This window comes from Typopeltis vanoorti, chromosome 20, assembly GCF_054136105.1.
Source record: "Typopeltis vanoorti isolate ZY-2024b chromosome 20, IOZ_Tvanoo_1.0, whole genome shotgun sequence".
Classification (NCBI taxonomy): Eukaryota; Metazoa; Arthropoda; class Arachnida; order Uropygi; family Thelyphonidae; genus Typopeltis; species Typopeltis vanoorti.
In genome coordinates, this window is record NC_143568.1 from 25,720,917 (window position 1) to 25,735,489 (window position 14,573).

Below are 14,573 nucleotides of genomic sequence, written 5' to 3' on the forward strand. Positions count from 1 at the left end.
AAATATATTACACAGACTCCTCATACCTTATTCACTGGCATAATAAAAGTACTTATTTTTATTGCCCTTCTGCAGTATAGTGGCTCTTAGGGAGGGCGTGTTGTTTACCACTGCAAGCGAGTTACTATATCCCCACATGAACTTGTTTAAGCTTTTTTCATGTGTGAAGTATATGCGAAACTTTTATTGGTAACAGAAAACTAGCTCGGATGACAGTGATAATATAAAACGAGTTTTGATATGTATATAAAGTCAATATCAACAGTCCCTGATTAGGAACGCATTATGAAAGGGACAGAAAGATTTGGAACTTCCCTGGAGAACATTCGAAGTAAATACAATTAACCACTGCTTTGAAATGAAACATATGAATAAGCAATATTTACTAATATTTGTTAAGCGCCGAAATACGCAAGAAGCAAAGTTTGTGAACCAACACCAATGTGTGAATTTTTCCATTAAAATATAAAAAATAACAAAAAAGAAATAATAAAAGTTAAATACATTTCTTTTAAAATAAAACAAAATATACTTAGTTTTAAAACATTTTAAATTTGTTTTCATTATTTCACGGCCCCCTCAACAAAACCTACGGCCCCCAAGGGGGGCCGCGGCCCACAGTTTGGGAAGCGCTGGTCTAAAGCACTTTCTACCATATCAATCCACCTATATCTTGGTATTCCTCTGGGTCGTTTTGCTGCCAACCTGACAGAGAACACTTGTTTTGCTAATCTTTCCTCTCCCATTCTGTTTAAGTGACCATACCACCAGAGATTAGCTCTGTTAAAGCATTCCTGGATGCAGAAAATGTCAAGTTCTTTCCTAATATCCTCGTTTTTAATATGATATTACCATTGATGCCATCTGTTCACACCTATATTCTTTCTCAGGACTCTCATATCTGTGGTCTCTAGTCTTTGGTCAACTGTTTTACTTCTGACCCAGCTCTCAGATCCATAAGTTAAAACTGGTTTGAACACTGTCTTGTATACAGCTAATTTAGTGTTCCGACTAATTTCTCTCTTATTCCATATGAATTTATTCAATTGACTTCCCATCATATCAGCTTTGCTGATTCTGTTGTCTATTTCTATATTTAATTTACCATCTTCAGTAAAAATCGTGCCTAAATAGCTGAAATGTTTTACTTGTTCCACAGGTTCTCCATTCACAACACATTTGACATTTTCAATGATTCTGCCTATTTTCATTGTCTTTGTCTTTTTATTGCTGACCTTCATACCATATCTATTACAACAGCTATTCAATTTAGTCAGAGAATCTTGCAGACTTGTAGCAGATTTATTTAGAAGTATAACATCGTCTGCATAAAGCAAAGAGCTGACATTAACATCTCCGATTTTGATATCATGTTTAATACCACTTTCCTTCATAATGTGATCCATATAGATAATGAATAACAGAGGGGATAATGTATATCCTTGTCTCACACCAGATTTAACATTAAACCATCTTCCTGTACTTCCTTCAATTCTAACTGCTGACTTACAACTCAAATAAAGACTAAGTATTGCTTGATATAATGCCCCATTGACACCATATAAATGCAGCGTATTGAATAGCTTCTCTCTTGGCACCTTGTCATATGCCTTTTCCAAATCGACAAAACTTAAATACAGATCTTTGTTATATTCCCATGCTTTCTCGACTATTTGTCGCAGAGTGAAGATCTGATCCTGACAGCCTCTATTTGGCCTGATCACTTGCATTAGCTCACATAGCTCACGTTAGTCACTTGCATTAGCTCATGTTCTGTTCAAATAGCAAATAAAGTAATGCAATATCAACACACTCCACCAGAATATGATGGGAGATGTCTGTTATATTTTTTACACTTAGGGGGATCATCATCCCTCAGTAAATAAGAATGTGCAAGATGACCATGCAGAGCCTAACAAGATGTTTAGTGACTAATTTATTTTGATAACAAAGAGTGTCAACACTTAACACAGAGCCTTGAAGAACACCCTGTTCTTGATGGTATGGCCAAGAGAATATACCTCTCACTCTGACTTGAAAGACTCAGCTAGACAAACTTTTTAATAAATACAGTAAGGATCTCATATTTATTAAAAAGCCTCTAGACCTAGGTTATAGAGGCCTTTTAATATGCCACGACTTCTGAATCTCCAGGCTATATCATAAGCTTTTCATGTAAAAGAAAACTGAAACCAGGTGTTTTGGTTTCAGGAATGTGTTTCTTATGCAAGTTTCTTAACAGACCAAATGTTAGTACAAAGTTGAACGATGTCTGCGAAAGCCAAGTGTATTGGTGAAAAGATTGTCGCTTCCTAAATACCAGAGAAGTCTGGCATTAATCATTTTCTCCAATATCTTACATGGAAATCTGGTCAGAGCAATAAGTTGATAATTATTTCCTTGTGTCAGATCCTTTCCTAGTTTTGGGATGGCACTGACAATTCACTTATGCCAAGAAGCAAGAAACTCTTCCTCTAAGTATTCTGTTGCATAGTAAGAGAAGGGGATCAATGGAAGATGAAGAAAGATGTTTTATCATCTCGTGATGGATGTAATCAGAACCTACTGCACTAGGGTGAGACAGTAAAAGAGCTCTTTTTAGTTACCAATTCATTACTCCTTAATGAATTGGTAACTGTACGGCTTTAAACCATGGTAGAAATGTTAGCAGCTGTTTCTCTTTTGGCTCTTTCAGTATTAAAAATTCAAGAAGATATGAAACTGTTGCTGAGATTCTGGAAAAATTTTCTCCCAAAGTGTCTGCTATAGCTTTGGGATCAGCAGATATTATGTTCCAAATTAGACAAACATAATGGATGTATATCCACCTTTCATTTTCCATGTTTTATCCTATACAATTTTTTGCATTGGTTGATTAATCAATTATGTAAATTGGTCCAATATTGCCTTTGCCTGTGACTTCTCACATAACATGCTTTGGCCTGAGCACATATAAAGATTATTAAGTTTGCTGTGGTTGGGTATCTACAAAATATATCCCATGCTCTATCTAGATCTTCCTGCTTGCCACTCTGGGTTCCATCAGAACTGTAGACAGAATGGAAATTGAGATGATGATGTTGGAACTGCATAGCCAGTACAATCTGTTACATACTTTACAATTTCATTGATAGGTGTTTGTCTGAGCAAGGGGATGAGGAGCAGTTTTTTTTTTTTCATGGAGAATAGCAAGTGATTGGAATGCACTGCCTGAGTGTAGTGAGTGCTAACAATTATATTTAAGGTGCAGTATGACAAACCATGTGTGTATGCGATCTACTGCAATGAGTCTTTTGATCCCATGGAGGCTTAATAATAATAACATGTATTTTATATTTGAATGTAACTAGGTAGCATGAATATATCATCAAAATTTCATTAGGTATTACTGCACTGTATATATCCAGATAAGGAATGCTTATTAAGTAGAGCACAACATGGTTTTGTTAACAATCCAAAACAGTTTTGTTACTACAAATCTGATTTTTTGTGAAGAGATCACAGGTAAATTTAATAGATCAAGGTAATGGCTATAATGTGGTTTAGTTGAATTTTAACAAAGCCTGTGATCAGAAACCACATAAAGAAACTGCATTTTAAAATGTACCAGATAGGTTAGATGGACAAGAAAACTAGCTGATAAAGGATGGGTAAGTTAAGGAAATAGCATATGGAAGGGAGTTTTCTAAGAGATTAGTGTTAGAAATATGTTAGGCTACAAGCACTATATCTGAAGGTTATCTATAAATGATTTAGGTTCAAATATTAAAATTACTCTCTTTGCTGATGACAGAAAACTAAGCACAATGGTCAATTGTTGAATGGCCTCCATTCTTTACAGGATAAATGGTTGAACAGTAAACAGAAAAGTGAGGTTTACAATTTAATTAAAGCAAATGTAAATACGAGCGTTTGGTAAGAAGGTCATATTGGATAAATATAAGTTGCATGGGCATTTTATAGAGTAAATGAACATATAAGGATTTGGATTTTTGTTAGTGAAGTTTTAGTTCAGGAATGATAGTAACACAAATAATAAATATCAGAATACTAAATTTAATTAAAAGGAACTTTACTTATGGTGAAAAGACCAATATTGGATAATCCAATACTGGCTGGTAACTTTACTTGACCAAAATTTTTAATGGATGTCAAGGATAGGGATTGTTATGTTAGTGGCTGTTTTGAATTATGGCAGAAGAAACTAAGGCTATGAGGCCAGATTATTTTTTTATCTAAAATGTGTTTTTTTCTGACTGGTTTTCTGTCAGAAAGTTTGGTAAAGGTTCTTCATGTTCTCTCGATGGAAACCCAAGACTTTCCAGCCAAAAGGGCATTGTTGACATTGACTGACTTATATGTATTGAAAGGCTAAAGCATTGTTGATCATTCATACTAGTGCTTCACAGTATTAACAACACCAACAAACACTCTACTCTACTTTTTTTTTTCTTTGTCTTAGTAATGCCAAGTATGTCCATATGGTACATTTCAGTTCATCTGCAAGTTTGATTTCATTTCCATTAATGCTCATTATGTTGATGGGTTCTTATCTTCAATTCTTCCGATGTTGGGTTTGTTCCAATAACTGACTTTTCACTGTCGGTACTCTGATTCCCTGACAAAAACAGCTGGGACCTTATTTTATTTGGGTAAAGCCATGAAATCTTATCATACTGTATAATTATGCATATTTCTGATGTAAGCCAGTAGAGAATATAGTTTGGTACAATTTTATTCATTTATTTATTTTCACTAAAATGAATATAAGTCTAAGTATTCTATGCCTTGCTCTGTTGCACCAGTTAACAGCTTTATTGTCAGGTAATTTACACAGACACATGCGCACACAAAAAAATTCTGCAATTGTGTGTGTGTGCCACAGTAAACACATAAAGAGAAATTATTACACTTACTGCTTTCAAGTATGTGTAATAATTTGTATTACACATACATAATTTGCATAATAATTTTAATAAGTATGTTTAAAATAGTCAATGTCGCATACCACAAAAATAAATAAAATAAAAATGTTCCACATGTTCCATAGCATCCCTTTTTTTTTTTAAGATTAGGACAAAGCAATTACAACAGTGAGTATTCTCTGCCCACTGCATAATGAAAAATACTGCTGCTATATATGACACCAGCTGATCTTTACTTGAAAAGCCTTGACATATGGTTTTGTATTTACTGACTACAATACAACCAAAGGAGCAATGTTATTTAAAATTATTACACTGAAAAGTAAATGTCAAAAATTTATCATGTTGAAATGGATTTAATAGTAAATAATATCAAGAATCGTGATCCAAAAATCAGGAAGAAATTTCTTAATTCCTTTACTTTTGCAATATATCAAATATCCACCTGGAGTGTTTGAAACACATTTCTGATATGTATATGGAAAATAGACAGTTGAAACTTTCAGTTCAATTTCCAAGTACAGTAATTCGGCTTTTAACAGTGGGACTCCAAGTGTTGAAAGTTCTTTCTTTTCAAAGATTTATTTTTTCTTCTTCTTCAGGTCTATCCATAAACTATATTATTCTTTTAAATTGTAGTTATCTCCTTGATAAACAATTTTATAGATAGCAACATGACCCTCCCCCATGCCAAAAAAACGTAACTTACTCTCTGATCACAGGTCACAATTACGATCTCATAAGCATGTTTGCATCAGTTGTATGGGATTTATCAATGGTTTATTTTCAACAGTAGGTGACTTCTTAAAAGTCAAAATACAACAAGTCTCATGTCTTTAATTTTTTTTTTCTTCTCAATTTCCAGGGAAATTCAGATATTTAGTTTTTCAAAGATTTGATGTCAGCAAACTAACCATCCTAACATTTTAAAATTTAGTTTTTGTTGTTTCACTAATATATAATAAATGTGATGAATTTTCTATATGAAATTTCACTTTTCTATTTGCAAGGGGGGGGGGGGATTTTTTTTTGATAATATATATATATAACAATTCCGCTCTGGCTGGATAATTTAATGATTGGTATTCAGGATTCGCATTAGGATATAGTCATATAGTTCAGTTTCAAATGGATCATTCTGATTTGCAAGTTGATATATTAAGAGAACTAAGTTTCCATTGATGGGATAGAATTTAATAACTTTCGTATTTAGGATCTCTGTTAATTTATTTAACAAATTAATAGAGATAATTGAAATAAGTTTATTTTAATTTCGATGTTAACTTATGTAACACTTTGGTTGTTCCACTGAATCCTGTGTTTTGTAGATAATGTTTTTTTTTTTTTGCTAAACCAGATTTAGTGGATTCTTTAAATGAAATGTATTCCTAATGTTCTTTAGGATGAATTTGTGCAAAACAACTAGACTGGCCATGATAATGCAAGGTGCAAGAGCTGGGGATTCTGTAAACTCCACAGTTAAGAAAGAGAAGGATATTTGTTTTAGGAGAGATAAGGAAGATATAAAGTTTACAAACTAGATGGAAAAAGACTCATAAGCCAATCTGTTGAAGTAATCTTGCTATTTTTTTCTGAAAGTCAAGTATGGTGACCTTGCATTAAGATTACTATTGCATGTGATCTTGATATATCCATCAAGGTCACTGAACTCGCATCAAAATCACGTCCAATAGCGACCTTAATGCGAGTATATAAAGAGTTACTTTTATTCAGAAACTGAAGTAGTTCTGTTTCAGAGCGAGGCCAGACTGCATCCACAAAATGTATCCAAATGCAAAGTCAAGGATAAAATGGTGTTAGAAATCTGATCCTCTAAATGCTTCATAAAATAATCTGCCAAAGCAGGAGATACAGGACTATACATTGCATTACCCTTGACCTGATGGTGTCAACAGGAAAATCTACATGTAAAAATTGTAGAGTTTTCTGAAATGGTATATTTGTAAATAGTAAAACTACATCAAAAGAAACCATCACATTTCAGGCTCTTCAAGATGAAGACATTTAATTTTTTTCTTTGAAGTCAAAACTATTTTTGATATAAGAGATGGTAATCCAGTAAAGATTCATAGAAGTCTTGAAAGATGTTTTGCCAAATAATAAGTAGAAGATCCTGTGTAGTCAACTATTGGATATAATGGATAACCAGATATGTGCACTTTAGGAAGGCTATAAATATGTGGGGAACAAGCATGATGAATATGTTTGATCTAATAATTTATTTAATTTGTTTAGCTAGCTTTGTGTAGGATCGCTGTCAATTATACTGAAGTAGATCTATCTCGTAATAAAATATTAAATTTGCGATAATAGTCAGTATTATCCAAAAGAACCATTGTTTCCATTGTTAGACTTAGTTATAGCAATGTTATTTTGGTATAAAGATCAAAGCGCTTGTAATTCAGGTAAAGAAATATTCAGAGAAGAGGTTTAGCTTTATACAATATCTGTGCATTCTCAAAACTTAACTTGTTAGCAACATCTGTACATAATTCTCTAATGCCTTTCTCTACACCTACTATAAAAGTCTAAATGAGGCAAACTATGAGGTGTTAATGCAAAATCTGGAGCTTTTGACAATATGCTTAATTCGTCACTGGTAAAAGGATGGTTAGTTATGACCCGTGTTTCATGGACAGAACTGGGTGGCTGCTGAATGAACCTACAATTTCTTTGTTTTAATAATTCAAACATACAGATCATTATAGTTTGAGTGAGCATGGCTGGCTGAGGAAAGAGAAATTCTACAAATTAAGTCAAAATGGTCAGGACTAAGATTATTCTTCATAGAGTTTCAAGTTCAGAGGTTTTAATATTATCTGAAAAAGACGAGCTTAATATAATGTATCCTTTCTTTTATAAAATCATGTATTAAACTAGCATTGGGACATCATTTTAGAAACGCAAGCTGGTTATGCAAGTGTGTCTTCTTTCAATTTAGCTTATCAAAATTTCTGACAGACTTCCAGTAATCTTCACCATAAGAATCAGTGACTACATATTTAATAGAGACATGCATGTTAGACATAGTATAATGTTTTAAATAACAGCTTGACACATGTAGAGAAAACTAAATAGACTTTATTACTTCTATGTATTTCACTCTCAGGGGGCCCTGTAACCCCTAGAGAGCGCGTTCCCTGGGTGACGGATAGGGGAGCCCACCATGTGTGTGCGCACGCGTGCATATGTATATGGTGGAATTGTCCGAATATACTGAATAAGGGGCAATCATTTTGATTGTAAGGGAAGCTGCACTCCCATGGACCCCTAACTGGATCTATCTCCTCTCCTTCTGCTACTTTGAGGAAGATCCACTTACTTTAATCTTTCCTATAAGGCCTTCTTACCCAACTCTTCTTATTTTATGACTCCTATGCTATTAGAGTACTCGAGAGCCATGGGGTCTTTTCATTTCTGGCCTTAACTATGCCCTCTCTATAAACCTTACTGTAATTCTTCTATAATCTACTCTTTCCCCCTTTCAATATACCCTATTCCTCCTATGGGTTTAAATTTGGAAGAAGGCTAGTTCAGAAGCCTTAAGGTAACAGCCCTACTACTGAACTATTCCATCGTCAGGCTAGTCCCCTGCCATGGAGAACTTAATTCTACTAGTAAGCTGACAGAAAAAGATAATCGGATTGAATCTATAGGAAATGACCCTGGAATGGAAAAGGTAAAACAAAAAAATGGAAACGACAAAATATAATACACATAGCAAACTAGAACATAAGAGGAATAGCATATAAAGAAATAGAATTATACCAATTATTAAATGAAAGAAATTTTAAAATAGCAGTAATCACTGAAACAAAAAAGAAATTAAAAGGAACCATGAGAACTGAAAATTTTAATGTGATATAAAGTGGAGTTGACAGAGACCAGACAGCACACAAGCAGGAGTCATGATTTGGATTCATAACTCATTTTCAACACAATAAATTATGGAATGAAAGAATAATAGAAGCTAGAATAAAAATAGATAGAGGCTATTTAAACAATAATTGGTTTATATGCCCCAGAAGAAGGAAGAGAACAAGATAATATTGATTTTTATAATCAGCTACAAAACATATATAATAAAATAAATAAAAATGATTATGTAATTTTAGCAGGAGACTTAAATGCAAGAATTGGAAACACGAAAATTAATAATAATATAGGAATACATGGAGAACATACTCTAAACAGGAATGGTAAAAAATTGATCGACTTTGTAGTTTATAATAACCTAAAAATAATGAATTCCTTCTATAAACATAAAGACATACATAAATATACTTGGGCAGCAAGAGGATGGAAATCAATATTAGATTACTAAATGAAAAGACATCAAAATTTTCACTAGATGTTAGAGTTCACAGAGGATATGAAATAAGCAGTGACCACTTCCTTGATAAATAAAATTAAGATTACCACCTAAATGGCTACAAGTAACAAGAATAGAAAGAAAAATTGAAACATTTGTTTATAAAACTAGACTATTGAATGACACAAATGTACAATGGCTATATGAACAAAGAATTAACCAATATCTAGACAAAATAAAACAAAACGAAGAAATAGAATGGCTTAATATAAAAACGATACTAAATGCAGCAGCAAATGAAAGCTTAGGAAAGACCAAAAAATTCAATAAAAGGAAAAAACAGAAGATCTGGGATGATACAATGAAAGAAATAATCAAAAAGAAGCCTATCACAAATGGTTAAGCAGTAAAAGATTAGAAGATGAAATAGAATATAAAAGAATAAGAGCCATAGCTAAAAGAGAAGTCAGAAAAAGACAGAGAATCATGGAACAAATTTGTTTCTAATTTAGAACATGATTTATATAAAACAAGACCCAATGTATATAAAATTTTGAAACACTTAAATGCAGATACCAAAGAAAACATAAAATTAAACACTGAATTGAAATTAGAAGAATTTCTAAATTACTACACAGAATTGTGGACAGACAAATATTTTAAAAAAGACAACTGGCAAACAATTAATGAAAATGAAAAGGAAATAACTAAAGAAGAATTAAAAATCAGCCTAAAAGAAACAAGAAACGGAAAATCACCTGGAGAAGATAAACTAGGTTCAGAACTATATAAATATGCAGGAACTAGATTCAAAGAAAGACTCTTATTATTTTTAAATAAAATTTATTCAACTGGTATCCCCCACAATAGAATGGAAAAAAGCAATTGTGATTGCTATCTTTAAAAAAGGTAATAGAGATTACCCTAAACTATAGAGGTATCAGTATACTAAATTCATGTTACAAAATATACAGCAGAATCTTAAATAGCAAACTAATGAAATATTCCGAAAACTTTATTTTAGATGTACAGAATGGATTTAGAAAAGGACGATAATGTACGGACCCAGCCTTTTGCCTAAAATTAATAATAGAGAAAAGAAGAGGATACAATTTAGAAACACATATTGCATTTGACAAAGTTAAAAGAAACATATTATTTAACATATTAAAAGAAAGACAAATACCAAATGATATCCTAAAAACCTATCAAGTATATATGAAAATAATCAAATACAAATAAGATTAAATCACGAGCTATCATATACAATAGAGATAAACCAAGGGGTCCGACAGGGATGTCCCCTCTCAGCAACTCTTTTTAATATCTACTTAAATGAAATAATAAAATGGAATAAAAATTTACATCAAGGAATTAAACTTCTCCTACAGTAAACGTAAACACTCCTATTTGCCGATGACCAAATAATAATTACAAATTCTGAAGATAACTTACAGAAAGCTATTTTAGATCTAAATGAGATATCCAAAGATTATGGTATGATAATATCAACAGAAAAATCAAAAACTATAGCCTTTAAAGGACAAGATCCAGCAAGAACTAAAATAGTAAGAGATAACAAGATCTTAGAACAGGTGAATTCATTTAACTACCTAGGATGTACAATCACATATGAAAATGAAAAAGATATAAATGTAAAAAATTGCAAAATATTTAAAAATAACAGGTGTAATTAACTCTATATTTAAACCAAACCTAGTTCAAAAACAAACCAGACTAAAAGCATATAATACATTAGCCCTACCAGTCTTAATGTATGGAAGCGAAATCTGGACAATAAAACAAAAAGACAAACAAAGACTAATAACAGCAGAAATGAAGTTTATGAGAAAAACTGCAAAGTATACTCTATTTGATCACAAAAGAAATTATGAAAGAATTGAACCAAGAACCAGTAATAGAAAAAATTAAAAAATATAAACATAAATGGATGGAACATGTTCAAAGAATGAAAACAGAAAGATTACCAAAACAAGCCTTAAAATACAACCCATTAGGAAAAAGAAAACCAGGACGTCCTCTTAAACGATGACCTCTAAGGCCGGAAGGTCTAAATCCTTGGTATGCATGATGATGATGTATTTCACTCAAGGAGAAAGTAGAAGAATTGGTATAGTTCACCCACCGATTAGAGATCCCTCGACACTTCAGAAAAAGGAGAATCCATTCCGATAATAGGGTAATCAATCTGTCTTCTGGGATGAGTTTGTTTATTATTACAGGTCGGAAAATTTAGCCTTTTCTTTTATGAACATTGCAGTTTTTAAAGTGTAACTATTTTGCTTGTATAACAGTTGGAAAAATGTATGTAGAGTATTAACAAAATTAAAAAAGGTATAGCATAAAACAAAAATTTAACTAAGTTTATTTTTAAGAAAGTTTTCTATAAAATAAAAATAATTATACAGAAAAACAGAAATTTTTTCAAATGAACTTAGATATTCTAAACTTACAGTTGAGAGAACTGAGACACTTTAATGTCCTAAACCGATTAATTATTTATGACTTGTTGTGACTCTTTTAACAAACCTATGCAAAAAAAGTTGGAAAAAAATACCATTATCAAATCCATTTAATCTTCAGAGTCATCCGAATCTGTGTCCGTATCACTTTCACTTAAACTGATGATCAAAGGTTCGCATAATTCTTTGATAATTCTGTCTCTATCCCAATACATATTTTCCAATGAGGTGACATGAGAGCAATATTTTCCACAGTTTTGAACTGTAATACTTTCAATCGCCTGTTCTGCAAGCTTAAAAAGTTTCGACATGTCAATATCTCCAGTTACGTTGTGATGGCGAATGAAACTTTTCACTTCTGCCCATACATACTCAATAGCATTAATATCGCAATGATATGGTAGTAGCCTCAAAGCTAGAAATCCATGCTCTTTGAGCATTGTGTCGAATTTAAATAGTTTAGTTGTGGGCGAGTTTCTTTTGACCAAATTAAGCAATTCAATTTTTCACATATCTGGGGAATGAGAAATGTTATTTGCAGAGAGCCAATCCATAAGAACTTGCTTCTTATTAGACCAACTTGGAACTTTGTTTAATCGAATAGAGTGATACGAAGCGTTATCAATTATAACAACAGCATTTTTAGGAAGGTTTGGAATCAGTTTTTCTTCTGCCCACTTTTCGAAGATCGTAGAATTCATTTGCCCATGGTAATCTCCAGTAGTTGAATTGGCTTTGCATAGTAAGTTTGAATTCAATAAAAAACCCATTTCTCCACCCGCACACAAAATTATTATGCGCCGCGAGGCATTTCCGGTTTGTAGCACTCCACATTCCTCTTTAGACTGCCAGCATTTTCCATAAGTTAAATTCCTATCAATCTAAGTTTCATCTAGATACACAATCGGTTTTTTCTCCTCCCTGAAACGTCTTATTGCTCTCATATACTGCGTTCTAGATAAAACAATGTCACTTCACTCCATGATAAGGTTCCTTTTATTCTAGGACTTTTTAAAACAAAATCCAATTTCATGAAGTATTTTCCTTCAAGTTTCTCTTTTCCAAGGAAAATTTTTTTTTTTTTCCTTTAAGTGCTCATCAATTTTGGAAAAGTTGACACTCTTTTCTTGACCACGTAAAATTCGTGAATAGTTCTTTATATCGTCTACATCAAAATCATTCAAAGCTATGGTTTCGATGGTTTTCTTTATTCTGGCACTTTTTTTTAGATTTAAATTTTGGCTTACCTTCACCTTTTGATTCCCTACGAATTCTTTTAACAGTTGACCCCGATACACCCGCACTTGCATGTTTTATGACTTGAGAAAGGGGATCAAGGAGATGATTCTTTTTTTTGCAGAATGTCAGCACATTATTCAATATTCTTTTGCAAGAGCTACTGAAACGTTTAACAACAGAACTTGTTGACTGTACTGGATCCATCATACAAATTAATAATAAAAAAAAAAATGCAAAAAAAGCGACAACAAAAATCAAGCTAGTACTAGCAGTGACAGACAAGAAAGCATGTGATTTCGCATGTTGGTGATCAATTCGTACGTCCTTCATTTCTCTCTCCCCTTCAGCACGAATAGACTATTCTTGGCAAAATGCCAAGGAGAGATCTACAAATGGTGGGCAAACTATAACAACTTTTAAATTAAGAATATAAGAATGAGTCATACAGCAATGCATATAATATCATGCTTTGGTCACAGCTTTTAATTTTTATAATTACATCTCTAGAGTTTAGAAAAGTGAGTATAGATGCATAATTGATTATAAAAATTTATAAAAAATTAATTCATTTAAGCCTCCACTGTCATCTTAATCAGACAGAATGTATGCCTATCTCTAAGTTTTGGGAGATGCTTGCTCTTATTCTTTATAATCTTTTTAATTAATTATACGTCTATACCCACTTCTCTGAACTCTAATAGTGTTTCCTCCTGCTTGCATGGTGCGACCACGATGCATAATATTATACCCATGCTGTAGGACTCATTCTTGTATTCATAATTTAAATATTATCAGTTCTTCTGACTTTTCCCTGAATGAAGCTCATGACATATTGAGCAAAATATGTGGGAGTAATAAATTCTATTTAGTTTTCTCTTACATGTGTGATGGCATTATTTCTTAAAAAATAGCTACAGCAAAAATACTATCAACAAAATTCTTGAAGACTGTAGCCATTTCATACATTAAAGGGATATCAGCCAAAAGAAACAGAATACTACACAAATACAACCTTATTACTACTTTTAAATCTGCAAAATTAAAGAACTTATTCAGCTCTTCCAAAAATCCCCTTCCTCCTCTGACCCACCCTGGAGCATGCAAACTTCAGTGCACCTATAAATTGCCTTATGTAGATGAAACTGGATGCACAATTCGTATTATATTAATCATATGCATATATTGTAATACAGTAATTTATAATCACAGGTTCATGACTGGCAGAATTTGGGAAACAATTCAAAGTAGGCTGACCATACGTCCCGGTTTGAAGGTCCTGTCCCAGTCGATTTGTGAATTGTCCCGAGAAAACATAATATTACATATTATTACTATTGCTATTGTACATTATCATGAGTGGGAGGGAAGTAAAAATAAAAAACAAATAAGTTTATAAAAATAACAATGCTGCACTAAACTCTAGAACAGGGGTTACCAACCCTATGACCGCAGGCACCATGGCCCCCGTCGACCAATTTACGTGTGTCCGCTGCTGTTCAACCGTGTGCCTTATAGTTTGAAATAATCACGCAACAATTCATGGCATGCTATATGACACATGCGTTAATGACATATGACGAGTATTAAACGCAT

General features: G+C 32.7%; 1 protein-coding gene and 1 long non-coding RNA gene across 2 annotated transcripts in view; one reads left to right on the forward strand and one right to left on the reverse strand.

Annotated features, from left to right (window-relative positions):
• The window catches only part of Tmem214 (Transmembrane protein 214), a 367,830-nt gene that overhangs the window by 100,031 nt on the left and 253,226 nt on the right, over nt 1-14,573 (reverse strand). The gene's annotated exons all lie outside the window — the stretch shown is intronic.
• Nucleotides 1-14,573, forward strand: part of LOC150095291 (uncharacterized) — a 72,410-nt gene that overhangs the window by 37,534 nt on the left and 20,303 nt on the right. The window lies entirely within an intron of this gene.